The 18,149-nt window shown below is 45.3% G+C and overlaps 1 protein-coding gene across 1 annotated transcript in view; it reads right to left on the minus strand.

The window, feature by feature from the left end:
• Positions 1-18,149, minus strand: part of EPAS1 (endothelial PAS domain protein 1) — an 82,727-nt gene that overhangs the window by 56,435 nt on the left and 8,143 nt on the right. The window lies entirely within an intron of this gene.

Genomic DNA, 18,149 nt, shown 5'->3' on the forward strand with positions numbered 1-18,149 from the left:
AGGACTGGGACCACATATCTTACTTTCTCTTTTTTCCACCATGCTCAGCATAGTACTGGGCACACAGCAGGCACTTAATATATACTTAGTCACAAAATAATAGCGTTTTAGAATAAGCAAAATGTTAGTATTTATTCAGTCCAATCCAGTCCATTTAATGTACAGATGAGAAAACTGGGGCCTAGAGGTTGTCAGTCACTAACTCAAGGTCAGCGTAGCCCCCCCTTTGTGGTCTTGGAGCTAAGACCAACTTTGTGTGCCTTAAGATACACACTCTGATACAGATACTATAATGACCCCCATTTTGCAGTTGAGGAAACAGAGGTACAGAGTGTTTAACTTATCCAAGATGCCTCAAGCTAATATGCGACCAAGTCAGGACTCGAACGCAGGCTCTCTGGCTCCAGAGCCTACAATCTAACCACCACTCTATCCCATTTCTCTTCTTCAGAACTCCTAGAACCACTTCCCCCACTTCCTTATCACGGCCTTTACCATCTCCAGTCTTGCTGGTGACCGCCAGCTTGCTTGTCCTTCCCCTGACCGGCTCCCACTAGACTGAAGTTCTTATAGGCGGGAATAAAGGGTCTGATTTTCCTTTAATACCCAGGGTCTCCAGCCCAGTGCCTCCCCTAGAATGGGCGTTTGTCAAATAAAACTCTAGGAAGATACAAATAAAGTATACTAGGCTAGGTAAGGCAACCAATTTCTTCCTCCCAAAATGCTGTGCAGACCTTTTCATACAGGCATACCCCGAAGACACTGGGTTCAGTTTCAGACCACCGCAACAAGGCAAGCATCGCAATCAAGCGAGGTGTAATCTTTTGCTGGTAGAGGGTCTTGCCTTCAATTTGTAGAAACGCAACATCTGTGGCGTACAGTAAAGCAAAGGGCAACAAAACGAGGTTTGCCTATACTTGTTTTCCCCATGGGGGAGATAGGAATCTACTAGGAGCACAGATGCCTTTGCCAAGGACTCTCCACCCTGGCCAAAAGTTGCCCAACTCTTGCACAAACATGAAGTCACATGAGAGGTTCATTCCATGGGCAGGTGACCTAGCTACTCTTTTTTGCAGCCTATTCATGGTTTTTATTTCCTTATCCTTTCCCTCTGTACAGAAGACTCCATCCTGGCCCCCGTGCTTAAGCCACTCCAAAAAGCCTATTTCCCTGGATATTAGGCAGCTGGGACTGGAAGTTACCTGAAAAGCAGATTCGCCACTCCCCCAGCTTCTCCCAGGAGCATAAGTTGATCCCCTGCTGGTGGGAGAGTCAGCAATGACTAGTGGATTCCAGTGTTTCCCAAACCCACACAGGAGAGGAAACCGGGCCGTCTCCCGGGGCAAGTGATGCCGGGAGGGAACTGCCCCGATGCCAGCAGCACAGTCATTTCCATCTGTTGAATGTCACCCTTTTCTCAAATATTCAAAATAGCATCTATGCTATTCCAAGGCTGCCTCTTATGAAGACTAACTGGGCCCCATAATTACAGTTTCTTTGCAGGAAGTAATCGCTACAAGCTCAGCTATTTTCTTTCAGCTATTTAAAGGGAGTGGAGGTGAGGGGCTTGCACTAACTTTGTAGATAGCTGCTTTCTGTTTCATCAATATTCTGTGTCCTATTTTTAAAAGCAAAAAGCCCTAACATGGGTCCTTAAGAAAACATTATGGTAATAGAATTTCAGCTTTGTTTTTTTTTAACCAAATTTTTTATCCATGCAGCACCTGTGGGTGAAAGTACATAAAACTTCCTGGAAGCGAAGGCGCCTATCACACTGGGGTTCTTCTGCAGCAGATGGCAGGAACGGGGACTGTGGTTCTGCCTAGGAACTCGCCCTCCAGCATCTTCCTGACACAACTGGCCCACAGGCCCGAGTTCTTCTATTGAGCAATAGAAAGGCTGACCAGGTATCATACGGTTACCCTCTATTGATCTGATTCACCTTGAATCATAGCTGAACCAACAGGAGGTCACCGCCAGAGTAAATCATGTCACCGTTCACTGGCTTACAGGACATTCTTATCCTGAGACTACAAGGGCTTTAACCACAAGGGAAATACACTCTTAATGTCTCTCCTACTCCCCTGGCCCCCAGGGAACACCCATGTCAGCTATATTTTTTTTTTTTACACTCTTACATGCTCCTCTTCCAGCTCCAATGGATGGGCAAAACAGCTCACCCCTCCACCAAACATTTATCTAAAAGAATTTCAAAGGCTATTAATATTCTAATACAATACGACAATGATTCCTTAGAACTATTTATTATCTAAGACTCTGACCTAGAACACCCAGAACCACTGCCCACTGGAGAGCAATGGGTCATCCAGGGACGGGGAACCGCCTTCCTCTGTGCCTTTAGGTCAGACATAAGCTCCTCCCAGGGGTCTGTCCTTAAGCGATTTCTCTGCTCCATCTGGAAAGGTTGAATCCACCCTAAGGATAAACTGGGTAGTTTTTCTCCTCTTTCAATGTTAAATGAGCTACAGAGCATACCTAAGTATTAAACTCCCCCTCTGTCACTGGGGAACTTCCCAATCCAGCTCTGAGCACAGGCCTGTACCCACGCTAGGTAGGGCAGAAGCATGGCTCTTGCAGGCTGCGAGACTGCCTCCAGTCGAATCTGTTTTCAGTGCAGGGCAGACACATTAACTGGTTTTGGATTTTCCTACCCTGACATTTAACAAAATAGACTCCAGAAAGGAGGGCTCTGCCTCTCCTGTAAAGCCTTTTATGGGGTGCACTTAGTTTCCCACTTACGTAGCTGCTTTTAATATATGGCTTTTAAACTTAATGCGGAAAAAACCCTCGCATCCAGAAGCTGCCCAAAGATGACCACTGTTCATTCTAACCAACCCCAGGCTTGCCCCCCCCCCGCAGCCTCCCCGGGGCATCATCACAGCCAGAGTGGGCGGCAGAGATGCTGTCCTTCCTTTTCTTGGGCTCCAGCATCGACCTGTTATTTGCAAACCAAGTGGATTTGTCCAAATGTGTATACTGTTCAGCCTGAACAGAGGACACCATGAAGGCACCTCCTTCTTTTTTTTTTCCTCTCAAGGCCCTATGGTCAAGTTTTTAACTATTAAATAATCTGTACTTACTGCTCAATTTCATTTGACCTGTGTCACCATGGTCAATGGCTTTCAATGGCCAACTGAGTCACCAATGTGTGTCTGCATGAGACTGACTTTCAACCTCATAAATGGTTTCATCAAAGGCTCATGCAGTATTTTGGAAAGCTTTCTTGTCTCAGGATATATTGCTGGATGAAGTTTCCTTCCTCTTTTGCCAATTAGACTACAGAAGAGGTCTTATTTAAAAAAAAAAAACAACCATGACTATGAGCATGCTCATGTAGAAATATGGGCATTAAGAATGTGCAGAGAAAGCAACATTTTCTATACAAAGGGAGTCCCTGAGGTAGGGATAGTCAAGTGCTATGGTTTTTCCTCTCAAAACAATCAATGAGGCAAAACCAAGAATCTTCAAGGTAAGAAACAAATGCTCCCTTAAGTGCCTCCTGGTTTGGCCAGAGACAGCCTTGGACCAGACTGTTCTCAGGGCTACCTTCCCCTCCTCCAACCTACACCTCCCTATGATGCCCTTGTCACTGCTTGAACATGACCTCAGCTCCAATCTTCCCTTTAACATCATGAAGTGGCCAATTCAGACCTGAAATGCAAAGTCACCCAACACTTTGAAAAGTACATACACACAAATACCACCAGACACATACTCATTCTCATGTCAGATATACAGGATAGATGTCTACGCATAAGCACATCCTACACGTATGCTAGTAATCATTACGTGGTTGCATTCCCCCAAGCTTTTAAAAGAACATCTGTACTTTTAGATAATAAATATTTATTAAGTATCTATTACACATAGGGCTTGCTAAGTACTATGTGGGGGACTCAAGACATATAAAAACATAATTCGGTCTGCCTTGCTTTTAAGCTGCTTACAAACAGCAAATGGTACGAGATATCTCCCTGTAAACACAATTGAAACAGACTGTATAGTCGTTGTTGCTGATGAGGAGAGCCAGATGTTGTGTGGCCAGCAGAAACATGCCAAAGACAGTGACAGCATATTTCAGAAAACAGGAGAATCATACTCAACACAATCAGATTCCTTTGATCATTCAGGTATATATATAGTTTAGAAAACTCTTGACTTTCATAAAATTTTGCTTTGAATTCCATTAACTCCCCTTGGAAAACTATAAGCAAGGGTCCGAGGGCCCTAACAGTGGCAATGCTTGATACAATTCATGAATTTTAGAGAAAAAAAAATTACATATTCCCTTGATCTGTTTATTTGACTAGTTCTTACTAGTTTCTCATTTCATAAGAATGCAAAGAAGATACCAATCTATGGATGCCTTTGAAACTCAGAGGTGCTACGTAAATGCAAGGTGTTATCTCTGTTCAATCTTACTTATTCCTCCTGTTCATTTGTTAAAAGATTTCATCAACTGTGGACATAGTTGTCTCTGGCATCTACTTGATGCTTATCTTTGTTAACAAGTACTGAGCACTATTTTCTATCCATTACTGAACTTAACGGCACATAATGGCTCATAACTTTTGAGTAAAATGTAGCAGAGAGGAATTATACAAATTAGGGCATCTTAAAAAAAAAAAAACAAACCAAAACCTCTCCTTATTAATGTCATCTAGATTTTAAACTTTTTAGGGGTAAGGGTTCCTAGCCGAGGACCCTATCTTGCGTGGGTGCTGCATGAAGACTCGGTTGATAAGCCGTGAGGTCCCAGCATTACAATTTGGGACAGTGATGCTTCCTGCAGCTCCCACTCTCCCAACCACTTCCCTCCTAAGCAGAGTGCACTGGAGCTCGGGCTGGGGCTCTTTTTAGATGTTAACAGGCTGCTTTTTGCTAATATGTCTCTGTTTCTCTGTTTTAGAGAGGTTATATTCATTGGTACAGGTATGACTAATTTCAGCTCCCTCTGCTGGGTGCGTATGGCTGTTGGGGGCAGTGTGTCAGGAGTACCAAGGCCGTCTCTGGGCTCCAAGGTGCTGTGGTTGATTAACACTGCTTGTTTTGGGTGGACTAGTTGAGGGACACTCAAGGGCTGTGTACCTGCGACTCCCGATATAATGGAAACAGCAGAGGCTTTGAAGTGAGGACCCCCACCTTCAAATCTGGGTCTTGGCACTCTGACTATATGACTCGAGGCAAGTCATTTGGTCTCTTGACGACCCAGATCCCCTAAATGGGAATAATGTCTATTTCACAGGGTTGATATAAAGCAGTGGTTCTCAAAGTACGGTCCCCAGACCAGCAGCAGCGTCAGCATCACCTGGGAACATGTTAAAAAGGTAAATTTCCAGGCCCCACCCCAGACCTCCTGAATAAGCAGCTTTGGGGATGAAGCCCAGCAATCTGAATTTTAATAAGTCCTCCACATGGTTCTCATGCATGCATAAGTTTGGAAATCCTGCTCTAAAGAGTCACATAGCACATTGTAAGTCCTACAGTACTCATTTTAAAGATGGAAGTCATGTTTTCATTGGCTGCACAGTGACTAGCAAAGTGCTCAATTAATTCTAAGTTTTGTTTTTTGTTTTTTGTTTTTCCAAAATGCAAGCAGTCAACACAAGAACCTAGGGGGTGGGGAAGAGGAGGGGGTGTGCATATTGTTTCAGGTGGCAAAACTAGATAGTGGAGTAGCTTGAAGACCTAAGAAAACCCTTGGCAAGATGTCTGGGGGATTTCCTCCCCAGGGAGAGGAAAGAGGATGGGCTCAGGCTTCTGTAGCTGAGGACAACAATGATGATTCTCAGGGAAGAGGGACACTTATGCCCACACACCACACTAAAGCAGGAAGGATTATGCAGGGCAGGCCCAGCCCACAGCAGGCTTCCTCAGTTAAATCTCATCCAAAGAGTTTCCGTTATTTCAGCCTCTATTTTAAAATAGTTTCACTTGCTCCACAGTACAAACTTTGAAAACGGGTCTACTGAGGTGCCTGTACTGTATATAGCAGTCACACGGTGTCTCCCTCCTGTCCACTTTTCACTCCCAATAAACATCGCTGCACTGGCAGTCTCATTTACCTCAGAGGTATAGGCAATGGGGCAGTGACTTCCATTCCCACGCAGGACATAGTGGAAACATACCTATAAAGGCAAATAAACTGCTAATCCCTAGGGATATGCGCGTTAGAATCCCAATTAAATATCATTTTACATCCACTAGGGTCGCTTTAAAAGACAAAAATAGAAAATAACACGTGCTGGTGAGGATGTGGAGAAATTAAAACACTTGTGCACTGCCAGTGGGAACGTAAAATCGTATAGCTGCTGTGGAAGACACTATGGTGGTCCCTCAATAAAATTAAACATAGAATTACCATATGACCCAGAAATTCCGCTTCTAGGTACATACCTCCAAAAAATCAAAAGCAGAGACTCAGATATTTGTACACCCATGTTCCTAGCAGCATTATTCACAATAGCCAAAGATAGAAACAATCCAAATGTCCATTTACAGAAGAATAAACAAAATGTGATGTATCCACACAATGGAATATTAGCCTTAAAAAGAAATGAAATTCTGACACGCTACATCAATGAAACCACAAAAGGGCAAATAATATATGATTCCACTTTTATGAGATACCTAGAGTAGTCAAATTTATAGAGACAGTAGAATAGTGGCTTCTGGGGAGTTAGTGTTTAATGAATATAGACTTTTCAGTTTGGGAAGATGAAAACGTTTGAGATGAACGGTGGCAATGACTGCACAACAATGTGAATGTACTTAACGCCACTGAATTGCACGCTCAAAATGGTTAAAATGGTAAATTTTACATTATATATATTTTAGAATAATAAAAAAACCAGTTAACCACCTTCACCCCATCACCATGACCAAAGGAAAAACACCTCAGTGCAAACCGTCTGCAGTACTCCTAAACTCTCACACAAAGTAAATGCCTTCAATAAAAAGGACTCGAAAACCTCCCCGTGCTTGCCATCTAAAATGATAATGGCAGCTTCGCCTTTTCAAGAGAGACCGTATTCCCAATTTGCTTCGGCTCGCCACGCTCCAAGCGTGTCTGCTGTGAAAAAGAAACACTTGAGCTGTGCTTTTCCCGTGTGTGTACCCGGTGACTTAAAAATCTCCATCCTTTTTCCTGTTAATGAAGGTTTGCTTCGACCTTTCCATTAGCCCACAAAACTACTATTAAAAAAGCCATTTATCAGATTAACACTGAGGACTGCAAAAGTCATCTGCCAGCGGCGTGCACTTTTCCACGTAGGTATTGCCATGCCGACAGCTGCTGCACGTTCATTGTACAGAATATCAATTTCCACTAAGTCCTGTTTCATAGTCCTGAGGACCAATTCAGTCTTGTCGCCCCTCCCCACTTCCCAAATGTGCACACATGGCAAAGACCCCACCCAAACCAGGTAATGGCCAAGAAAGGGAGCAGCTCTAGAATCAGCTTGCTAAAGGCCTACATGCCAAAAATGCTGTAAAGCAGGCAAAGGTGATATTATTCCTTCTTCCTAAGTCTTCTCCCCCTTCTAGTTCCTCAAGAGTACAGTTAAAAATGTGATGTGATAGCAGTTTGGCCAGTAATTCTAGAAAAAGGAGTCCTGGGTGAACAAATTGAAAAAGCAACTATAATCACGCAAATTGTTACAATAGATTACTTCCCTGGAGATAAACAAAATGGGGTAAAATACTGGGATTCTATCAATGTTAAATTCTGTTACAAATTTTTGTTTTAAATGATGCCTGACAGCTTTTAAGTAAATCTGTTTAAACTGACCAGCATTATCATGCTGTTTGATGTAGAAGAAGAGTCTGAAACAGCTGTGTGAAACAAAAGTGAACCTAACAAGCAATTTCCAACCACAAGTAAGGAGACCCAGCCTCATACTAAAAGTACTGATTAAATCAAAGAAATATCCAATCCAACTTAAAAATGATTCAAAGAAAACAAGCAGATGCTCTGGACACCTGGCTCTCAAATGAACAGGAGTCCTTTATGTTTAAGTTTACTATAGATTTAGGACACACGTCCACCCAAACTCAGCAGTAGAAGAAAGCTCATCACAACCCTGAAAAATATATAGCTTTCAGGGATGGGATAGAAACATTGTATGGATAGCACCTATTTCAGCCAAATTTTTTTTTTTTAGATCTCCTAACTGAAACAAATATGAATGATACTGACTATGCATTCAAGTTTTCAGTATAGTGAATACACTACTGTGTAAAGAAGGAAGGGAACCTCTTAAAAGATATGGATTATGTCATAAAATTTCAGGAAGGCAATCACCAATTAAAATTTCAAATGGAGCTTATTTGAAATCTTGGGCACAGTAATGCCACTGAAGAAAAACTCGTTCTCCTGGCCAATGGCTTCTTGCTCAAAGCAGACGCACGGGCTGCATCGGGAGGCCCAGCCCAGGCCTGGCAGCCGCGTGGCCACAGCCTGTTCTCTGTAATCACGTGAATTATTCTAAGCCTAGAGAAGGGCCTGCATGGGCACAAAACCTTTTAATTTGTAGTTATTTCTGGGACGCCAGTGCTAACTAATGCATTGGTCCAGCATATAGAAGAGATGCTGTTTTCAGGCTTGAGAATAATCTGTAGGCTGGTTAGAGCTTGTTTTCTGAGCCTGGACACATCAATGAGTAGGGGTTGCTTTATGATATATCTATAAGTAGAACTTTAATACAGCCATAATAAGTCTATATACCTCGATAGCCAGAAATAATTCTGATATATTGCTGTATAGAAAACACATTTTCACAACAAGCATGTAATATAAGAATATTCTGTAATTGCATATCCATATTTATTATGTAGAAGAAGTATGTTCATCAAAGTGTTAAGTGTGGTTACCTCTGGGTAGTGGAATTTCGGTGATTTTTATTTTTATCTGGATGTCTTCCTGTACTGTGACTTTTTACAGAGAACATGTATATTTTTTATAATCAGAAGAAAACAACTTAGCTACTTTAAAAATAATTTTACAGGAAAGATAACTTATGGGGGCTGGGGTGTGTGTGTCCCTAACCCCCCTTATGCTAAAATCTTCTGCCAAGTAATTTGGGGAACCCTGTCCCTCCTGCCCTCAGTCCCCAGGGCCCAGCGCACCCCTGGGTGACGTCCACATGTCCCCATCTTCCCTCCACATCCTGCTGTCCGTACAGCAGCGTCAGTGACCTGCCCCCGCACTGAGGGCAGCCATTCAAGAAGTAAGGAAATATTATGCAAGAGCACAGGAAGTCAGAGGAGACAGGATTCTGGGCAGGCCTGGCAAAGAGTCTATGTGAACTCCAGTGAACAAGCGGACTTTGCTCAGCGGGGCTGAAGCCAGCAGAAAGCCTTCCCAGGGCAGCAAGAGAGAGCCGTCCACCTCAGGTCTCTGGCCAGTGGGAAGCCATCCAGGACTTGATGTACCTGATGAAACGCAGATAAACTCAAGTCCCAATATTTCTACTTTTCTGGCACAGTTTCAAGGTGACTCCCCAACAGCCATGCACTGTGACTCACCTCTGTCCCACAGCGTGCTCCCCGTGCTCCCCCTCCTCCCCAATACGGCACAACTCCATTCAGTAATTTTCAAGCCTGTTCCTCTCAAGGCTACCGGCTTTCTAACTCAGGTCTCTCCCCTTCCCATCGCCCCGTCTGCCTCAGATCAAAAGACACAGCACTTTCAGGTATATGTCAAGATTGTGTCAATCATCTCACATCAGTATCGACCCTGAGCACTGCAGACATGTGCACTTATGTGTGCACACATACATATACATGCATATATGAATCATTGCAGTAATAATCCCCTCTCTTCTAGCAGTTTGTTCTCCCAGGCTCAAACCAATTGGCAAGGCAGCAATGAATGCAGCCATCTGGCAGGCGTGGAGACTGAGGCTCAGAATGCGTCCATGACAGGCTGCAGCCTGGTGTCAGAGCTGGGAAGCGGGTCTCCTAGTTAGGGTACTCCCACCTGCCCCAGCAGCCCGCCTCCTTCTTCCCAGGCATTAGGAGACCAGACACTGTCCCTCCGGAGAACACAGCTGTTCCTTTTTGCAGAAACCACTGGGCAGTACGCATTCTGTCACGCCTCAACCCGCTTCCCCTGAAGGGTGGTCCCGCTGCTGTTGTGGAAGTGGATTCAGACCCTTCTCTCTGGCATCCAGCCATGCCCAATAGTGATTTCCAAGTCTCTACCCCTTTCTACTTCAACAGAACCTCCTCTTGCGGGGTGAGGGGGGAATTGGAGGAGAATTGGAGACACTTCCTCCAAACCCCCACTGCTCCCCTTTCACCTCCCCTCTTCCTTCCCTAAGGAAGCACCTGGAAATAGGAGTCAGAACCAGGCTTCACTTAGACTTTACTTTACAATGGAATTGGAACCCTAGAAAGGAATATTTGAGTTTACCTGGTCTGGTTCCCACCTACTGGCCCATTTTAATGATGGAGAAACTGAAGCCCTGAAGTCGCCCAGCTGGTTCGCACTCTTCTTTCCACCAGGCCACAGGGATTTCACTAGACACATAAAGAAGGCACTTCCCAAGCATAAAGGGCTTCACTTCACTTTATTGTGTGTGGTAGGTTAGATGGTACCAGCAGTAGTAGGGCTGTTATCCTAGGACCCCCGATCTCCTTTGCCTCTGTTAGAAGCAGGCAGTGGTGTTTCAACACGCAGAGCCAGCCACGCAGGGAATGACACCCACCCAGTCACTACCCCTGGCCTGACAATTGCTAATTATGGTAAGGACCGACAGTGGTGTTCTCCTGGGACTCTGTGGTATATTTCCAGACGTCACCAACACACAATGGCTCTTACTCCTCTGTTGTAAACACACTGCCAGATAAGACAAACAATAGCATCACCACAACAGAAAAATAAGGCACTGGTCAGTGGAAAGAGGCTGGAGCCAGGGATCTGTTAACGTGGGCTCTACCACTCTCTGGCTTGGGGATCCCACTTTTGTGCCTCAGTTGTTTGTTTAAAACAAAAAAACCAGAGATGAAGGGATGGAAGTTAACTGAGGAAGATCTAGAAAGGCTTCCCTGACGAGGTTATATGTAAGCTGAGAGCTAAGGCCCAAGTCAGCTGGCCAGCCACAGGGTAGGGCTGAGGGAAGGACAAACTCAAGGACAAGAGGTATCAGGGGTGCTGCAGATGATGGATCTGAGGCCAGAGTTGAGTGACCTGCCAAGTCTCATTGTCACCATGTGGCAGAGCCGGGCTGTTCACATCCAAAGCTTCTTCCCACTTCTAGTGACTCCTGCAGGCCCAGGCTCTTCTCGGCACTGGCATGTCCCTCCCTTCCAGGTCTACCAACAAGCTATCTGACTTTCCAAGAACTTGGGCCAGGCACTTAGTCCCTTTGAGAGCCCACAATGACGTCCTGCATGTAAGATGTAAAGCAACAAGAGGAACCTAAGCGGAGGTAATGTGGACCCAGCCCTTTAGGTCTAGGGATTTGGGGGTGCGACATCAAAGGGCAGATTGCCTCTCATGACAGGACGGCAGCAGGCGTGGATCCTCTGTCTCCATAGGTGAGGGAAGTCAGGCATGGAAAGGGGCACATCCAAGGTCACACAATTTTTCAGGAGTCTTGGAGGTTTCCTTGGTCTCTTAATATTGTCAGGTTTCCTTGTATCTCAGAGTACGCGAAAAATATAACTCATACCCTAAAATCAGTGGAAAGAGCCTATCATCTTGAAGAGCCCAGCCAGCGGGTGGGGATGGGGGGTGGGACTTAAAGGCCTAAGAACAAGCATCTCCTTTTAGATCCCCCTAAGACTCCCAACTGCAGTCAAATTACACCAGCAGGTAATGATGTGCCAAATGGTTATATTACTTTGCTTGGTAATAGTGGCGCCTTAATGGTCTGCACTTTAAACTTTTCAAAGGTCTTTCTAGTGAGATAATGGTTGCAAAAAGACTTTAAAAGTGAAATATACTTTTAAAATGCATGATTTAATTGAAACTCTAGCTCATTTCAATCTCCTAATAGTCCCCTTAGAGAGCAGCTAGTGTGTCTAAACCCCAACTAGGAATGGGAAACACGCAGAGAGGTTAAATGACCTGTTCTAGGTCACACAAGTCAGAAAAGCATCTAGAACAGTCTTTCAGATTCCTAGAGCCTGGTGAAAGCTCCTCTGAACCTCAGAGGCAGGCAGGCTTTGTCCGGGACCTAAAGAAGGTGGTCCTGGGAGCACTTAGAATCTGTTTGGCAAAAGAAAGGCTAAGAAATATGGAACTCTTGTGGTCAGCCCCTGACACTAATGTTGGAGGAATTCAAGAGGGTGAAAGTGTGTCCCTTTTCAAAACAAACACGTTCTCTGCCTTGTCCCGGAAGTTCTGACTCAAGGAGAATTCAGCTGTCATAATTGCCCTTGTCACATTCGGATCCATAGAAGGAGCTACAGGTGGCCCAGAATCATAGTTTATGTTGTTCTGAATGTGGAAAATGGTTTCTAATGTGCTCGAATGAATGGCTCAGAAAAGAAGGAATCAACATTCACAGTCATCTCAGACTCCCAAGGCCTGAAGCCGGTCAGCGGCTGCGGCAACCAAACCATCCCCGCGCGTGTCCAGGCCCCGTCACCTCGCTGAGCCAGGTAGGAAAAGCAGTTTACCAGGAGTTCAGCAGAAACAAAGTTGGAAGTTTCAAAAGGGATTTTTACTTTGGAAAGGAAGAGAAAAGAACAAATCATGGTAAGTTTACGGGCTTTGTACCCTCACAGTGCAGTCACCCATCAGCTGGGTTAGGACACCTTCCTTTGCCTTTGAGGCCTGTCTGTAGCCGTGGGAAGGTAGGTGCTAGACTCAAATGTCTAGCTTTGGCTAGAGTCAAGTAAACACTAATTTCTGGCCTATGGGTTTCTCTAGATGATCCTGAGGCAGCTTCCTGGCAAATGCCCAAGGCCCCAGAGAGCCCTACGTCTGGGCTGGGCTCTGTGGGCTCTGCAGCGATCTGCCCCCTAAAGTCCCAGAGATGGAGGGCTCCTTCCACCTGGCTCCAGAGGACCCTCCCTGGGTTCAGGCCCAATGTTCAGCAGCCTGCACAGAGTAGGTATTTAAATGATTACTGAGCATGCCACTGAATAGAGCAATCATGCCTGGGAGGGACAGCAGCCTCCCAGTTCTCCAACCATTCACCGATCACAAAGGGGATAGAGAAAGAATGAGAGGAGACATGCAGTTGTCATGATGAGATTAAATTCCAAGGCAAAAGCATTCAGGAGCTGCGGCCTCCCCTTGAAGTACCACTGGACAGGGTGCCCTTCGTGACTTGCTTGGCCTCTGCTGGTGTGGGATCTTCTCCAGCGATTCAGACTCTCTGGCCAAGGCCCTGCTCCCAAGTGTCCAGCTATGACCTTAAGAGCTTCTAAATACCTCTGGGGGAAAGGTTAGACCTGTTGGGGGAGGGGAAAAGCCCTAGCTGTCCTACCCAGGTGACTCCAGAAAGATGGTTCCTTTTTCTTTCTCTTTTAGCAGCCCCTGGCCAAGAACATCTGAGCTCGGGCTTTAGGGGATGGCGTGACACATCAAAGGAAAGGAGAAGGCCCAGGGACAGATCGGCTGCGGCGCTCAGCACAGGGAATGCAACAAACACTTATTGGCTGGGATGACAAAAAGGGTGGTCTGACTTGGATTAGGCTGCCTCCTTACAAAGAGGGGAGTGTTGAAGAAACTGTCCTATCTTCCTACAGTGATCAGACTCAGAAACCTGGGCTCTGGAGTGAGAAAGGGCAAGAAGGAAGAGAATGAAAGCCCTTGGCAAATTCTCAAGGGGATGAAGACTTGACCAGCAAAACAGGAGCACAGAATGAGGTCACTGCACCTATCCCCGGAGCCTTTAAGACACTGTTGGACTATGGTGAGCTGTCCCCTTCTAGCTCCCCCTCTGCTCACTGCGAGACATTTATTACCCTGAGAAGCGGTAAAGTTTGAAAAAATATGTATTCCCGAATGATTCGGGCCCATCTTCAGGTGAGCTATTTCCTAAGGGAAAGAGGGGGACGTTTTCAGCCTTTGAGGTCTTTTGTACAGAGAACCACCATGGCCTTCTCCAGCCACCCCTTGGTGCTACCACCCTTGGGCCAGGCTCCTGACTGGAAGATAACGGAGGTGCCCTGAGGAGCTCCCTCAGGTTCCACTAATTCCTGAGAGAGGCACACACTGCTCACATGGCCCCAGGGCAGCCCGGAGATTCCATCAGAGCATGACTCAGGGAGGACTGTCCCTAAACTTCCCAACACCAGCCCAGGCCTGGTCCCCAGCTCCTGTCCATTTGCAGAGCTCCAGAATCAGCTCTGGAAGCAGTCGCTCGACAGCCCCTGCCTGTACACCCTGTTTATTCCTGCCTCCTCGTTTGACACAAGCTGTTCAGCCCAACTGGAATGCCCCAAACCCCTCTGCCTATCAAAGTTACACCCAATCTTTAAGACCTAGATCTCCATGCTCCTCCATTAAACATCCCTCTAACCTACGCTGATGTATTCACAACACACACGATCTATATACCCTTATTCACTCTCACTTAATTCCTGCTAGTCTTCCACTGTTTGCTTACTGTTTTATCTGAGATAGTTTTGACTGCCTAATAAGATAACAATGTCATAAAGGTGGACCTGGGGTATCCATTAACAAAACCATCTTGCGATGTTTTATGAAAATAATTTTAGGAACTTCTTGACTCTCCAACTAGACTATAAGCCTCCTGAGCGCGGAGGGCCCACCTAATGTCTCTTTGCTACCACATGGCATGGCATGGCACCTGAATTTGGTAGGTAAGCTACAAACACTGACACATAGTGATGATGCCAATATCCCCACAGACTCACTACATACATGGTGGGTGACGAAAGAGGATGGGTAAATTAATCTGAACAAAGGTTTCTGCCAGTGCCTCTAACCTTCTGCTAAGCTCCCAACGTTTCTGACGTAGAACTACTGAGTCTACACACAATTGCTGGGCTTCTGTCCTGGGTGCTATGGGAAGAAAAAAAAAGATGACTAGGTTCCTGCTCTTGAAAGGCTTACCACCCAAGTGGTGATCAGGGACAGAGACACACACTTTCACACACACGCTCTCTCAACAAAAGCAAGTTGTAAGAGCATCATACAAATAGTAAAATACAGCCTGAAGACCGTATAAATACAGGGGTAACCAAGGTGCTGCTCATCAGGGAGGGCGCCCCAGGGAAGATGATTTCTGAGTGAGAGCTGGGACTCCCCTGCACACACTTTTCTGCCTGGCTTTTTAAACTGAGATGAAGCTGGGGTGCTTCGTTTGGCTGTTCCTTGCCTTGGTGTTCGGGGCATTCTAGCCTGATGTTTGACTTTGATGTAAAATTATTTATCAACTAGAACCTGCTGATCATTTCTTTTCCTTTTTCTTTTCAAAGCAAAAATGAATAAAAGGCTCAAGTCTACATGAATGAAAATAGCAGAGCGCAAGAGGCAGGCTTTCCAAAAACTCAAGGAACAACAACAAAGCAATTCTATGATTTTTTTTTTTAAATTATGCTTTTAGGGACTCAAGATATGCAAGGTATTACAGGGCACATCAGAAAATTAGACATCCTTGCCCTTGAGCAACATGCGATCTTGTTGGAAAGACAGCAACACATGAAATGTCATTAGATAACAAGGAAATATAATCAGGCAGGCTCTTTGGCAAACAGAACGAAGAGTAAGAAACAAATGGAGGGGGAGGTGCCAGCGTGGGAATTACCACAGAAGGGTTTGTAGGAACTGAGGGACTTCGGCTCACGCTAGGAAAGTGGGCAGTATTTGAGTAGAAATCAAGGAAAGGAGCATCCGAGATGGAAGGACTAGGGTGAGGGAGCAGAGGTAGGAATGAGTCCTGTGACACAGGGTGAACAAGCCTTTGGGGCAGAGGGAGGAGGTCTGCGTAGCTGAGCTCAGGAGGCATGTTGGGTGCTGGGGAATGGGGGGAGAGAGCTGGGGTGGGGCCCTTGCTGTCAGTGGGGTGCATGACCACTGCCCTGTAGACAGCCCTCGGGAAGAAAGCTGGACCAAGGATCCCTGTCTTCATTCAGGCTCTGAGTGTGCCAGCTAAGCCTTGAAGATCTCTAAGAGAAACATTCAAATCCACAGAAGACACCCCCTTCCCACCCTGAAGACTCCCTTGCACTCCGAGGACATGACAACCCTGCCTAAAATGGGCCTAAGACAGAGCTGGTCTCAGCACCAGGCAAACCTCTTCTGAGAGGCTAGGAAAGCTATGTTAGCAGCCAGAATGCTTCCTAGTTGTCAGAGAGCAGGCAAATGCACAGGCCACTCATGTCCATGAAACTCCAGAAGACTCCAGAGACTGAGGAGGCTGCAGAGTGAACTAGGATTACCCCTCACTTCTTGGCCAAGCCAAAGGGACTCACCAAATGGAAGGGGCATGCCAGGTTAGCCTGGACATCTAGAGTGAAGGCAAGAAAGCCAAAAAACTGGGGAGGACCTTGTCTGGCTCCCAGGCCCCTCCCACCATTAAGTCCCCTAAGTCCCTGGTATAGAATAAAAGACAGGCTCCTGCTGCATGGTGATATGGTTACATTTATAGAAGCGCTCTTGTCACCAGTGAAATGTGACCTTCATACTTTTCTTATCTTAATATCTGGGTAAACATCTGTTGTGCAAGCACACAAATAAAGGTTCTAAAGGTGAAATGTGGTGTGTCCGGTAACACCACACTGCTCCAAACCCAGGCACCAGAAAGTCCTTTTGGCACTGCAGATGACTTCTCTCTCCCTTTACCCTGGCACCAAAATTAGCTTCATCAACCTCAGCCAATGCTGGAGTGAATGCTGCCATTCTAAAATAGCATCTGAGAACTCTTGGATGCATAGGGGAGAAATGCAAGGGTACAGTGATTTACAGACACTTACCGAAGAAAGCAATTTCACTGGAGTGCTTTTCAAACCAAATTCACTGAAATGGGCATTATGAAGATGCCTTCTAGAACCTTTGTAAAGCAAATGATATTCTTCTAACTCCCTGAATCCCCCACGTGGCATATTTTATATGTCCTGTTTTACTCCATTAAACAAGATTGTTTTCATTCAGAAAAATAATGTAGAGGCCATATGTTCATAAGAGAGTGTTCATCAAATGACCTGTGCTTTAACTCAAAATTTTACTTTACTAACTTGCACAGTCCTGTTATTTCTAGAATATGCTCTAAAAATATCATGAAACATATTATGTCCCATTTCCCCATGTATTTAATAGTCTGGAATTGATTTTTAAGAGTTTGTTTGGAAATTCAAATGAATTCTCAAACAGTCCCCACAAGCATAAATTTTTGTTGTCTGCACACAGAACTCATAAACAGAGCCAGGCAACCGATTTTGAGTGTGTGCTTAGAGCCACTCTTTCTGCAACTGCGTATGACGTATTTTTCCAGGACGGTCTTTCTCAATACTCCAAAGTGCTTCAGCAACAGGAAGTCGTAAAGGTAGGAAGGAGGCCGGTAAATATTTGCTGTAATTACTCATTAGTAATGAGAATAGTTAGTATTAATGTTTGAGTCATCCCCTTTGTGCTCCAGCCTCCTCATTACCTTGTCACCGGAGCCCAAGGTGATACATAGGGGCCTCACCTCGCCAGGGATATAAGATCCAATTCTACATTTCATTGCAGACATTGTGGTTTGCTTCTTTCAGCAGCTCAATTTCCCAAATATTAGGATAATGTGCTCCCTTCCTTCCCTCTGTCTCCTACCCAGAGGCAGTCAAGACAAGTCTTATACCAAGTAGTGAGAATATGAAAATTATTTCATCAAGAGTAAAATATGCTTATTTGTTAATATAAATAAGATCAAGAGACACAGAGAGAGCACTACCTGGCAAGGCACAGTGACTTAAATGATTACTACCAAAAAATAACCATATACTTCCATTGAGGTACTTTTTAAAAACCCTTTCTTAAGGACATTTTTCATTGCTTTTAGAGAAAGAGGAGGGGAGAGAAAGAAACATCAATGTAAGAGAGAAGCATCGGTTCGTTGCCTTGGACCTGGGGTTTTGTGCACCCGCACCTGGAACGGACCCCACAACCTAGGCATGTGCCTAGAATCAAACTGGCAACCCTACAATTACAGGGCGATGCTCCAATC

Source organism: Pteronotus mesoamericanus, unplaced genomic scaffold (genome assembly GCF_021234165.1).
Source record: "Pteronotus mesoamericanus isolate MK-2021 breed Mesoamerican mustached bat unplaced genomic scaffold, CSHL_Meso_final contig_101, whole genome shotgun sequence".
Lineage (NCBI taxonomy): Eukaryota > Metazoa > Chordata > Mammalia > Chiroptera > Mormoopidae > Pteronotus > Pteronotus mesoamericanus.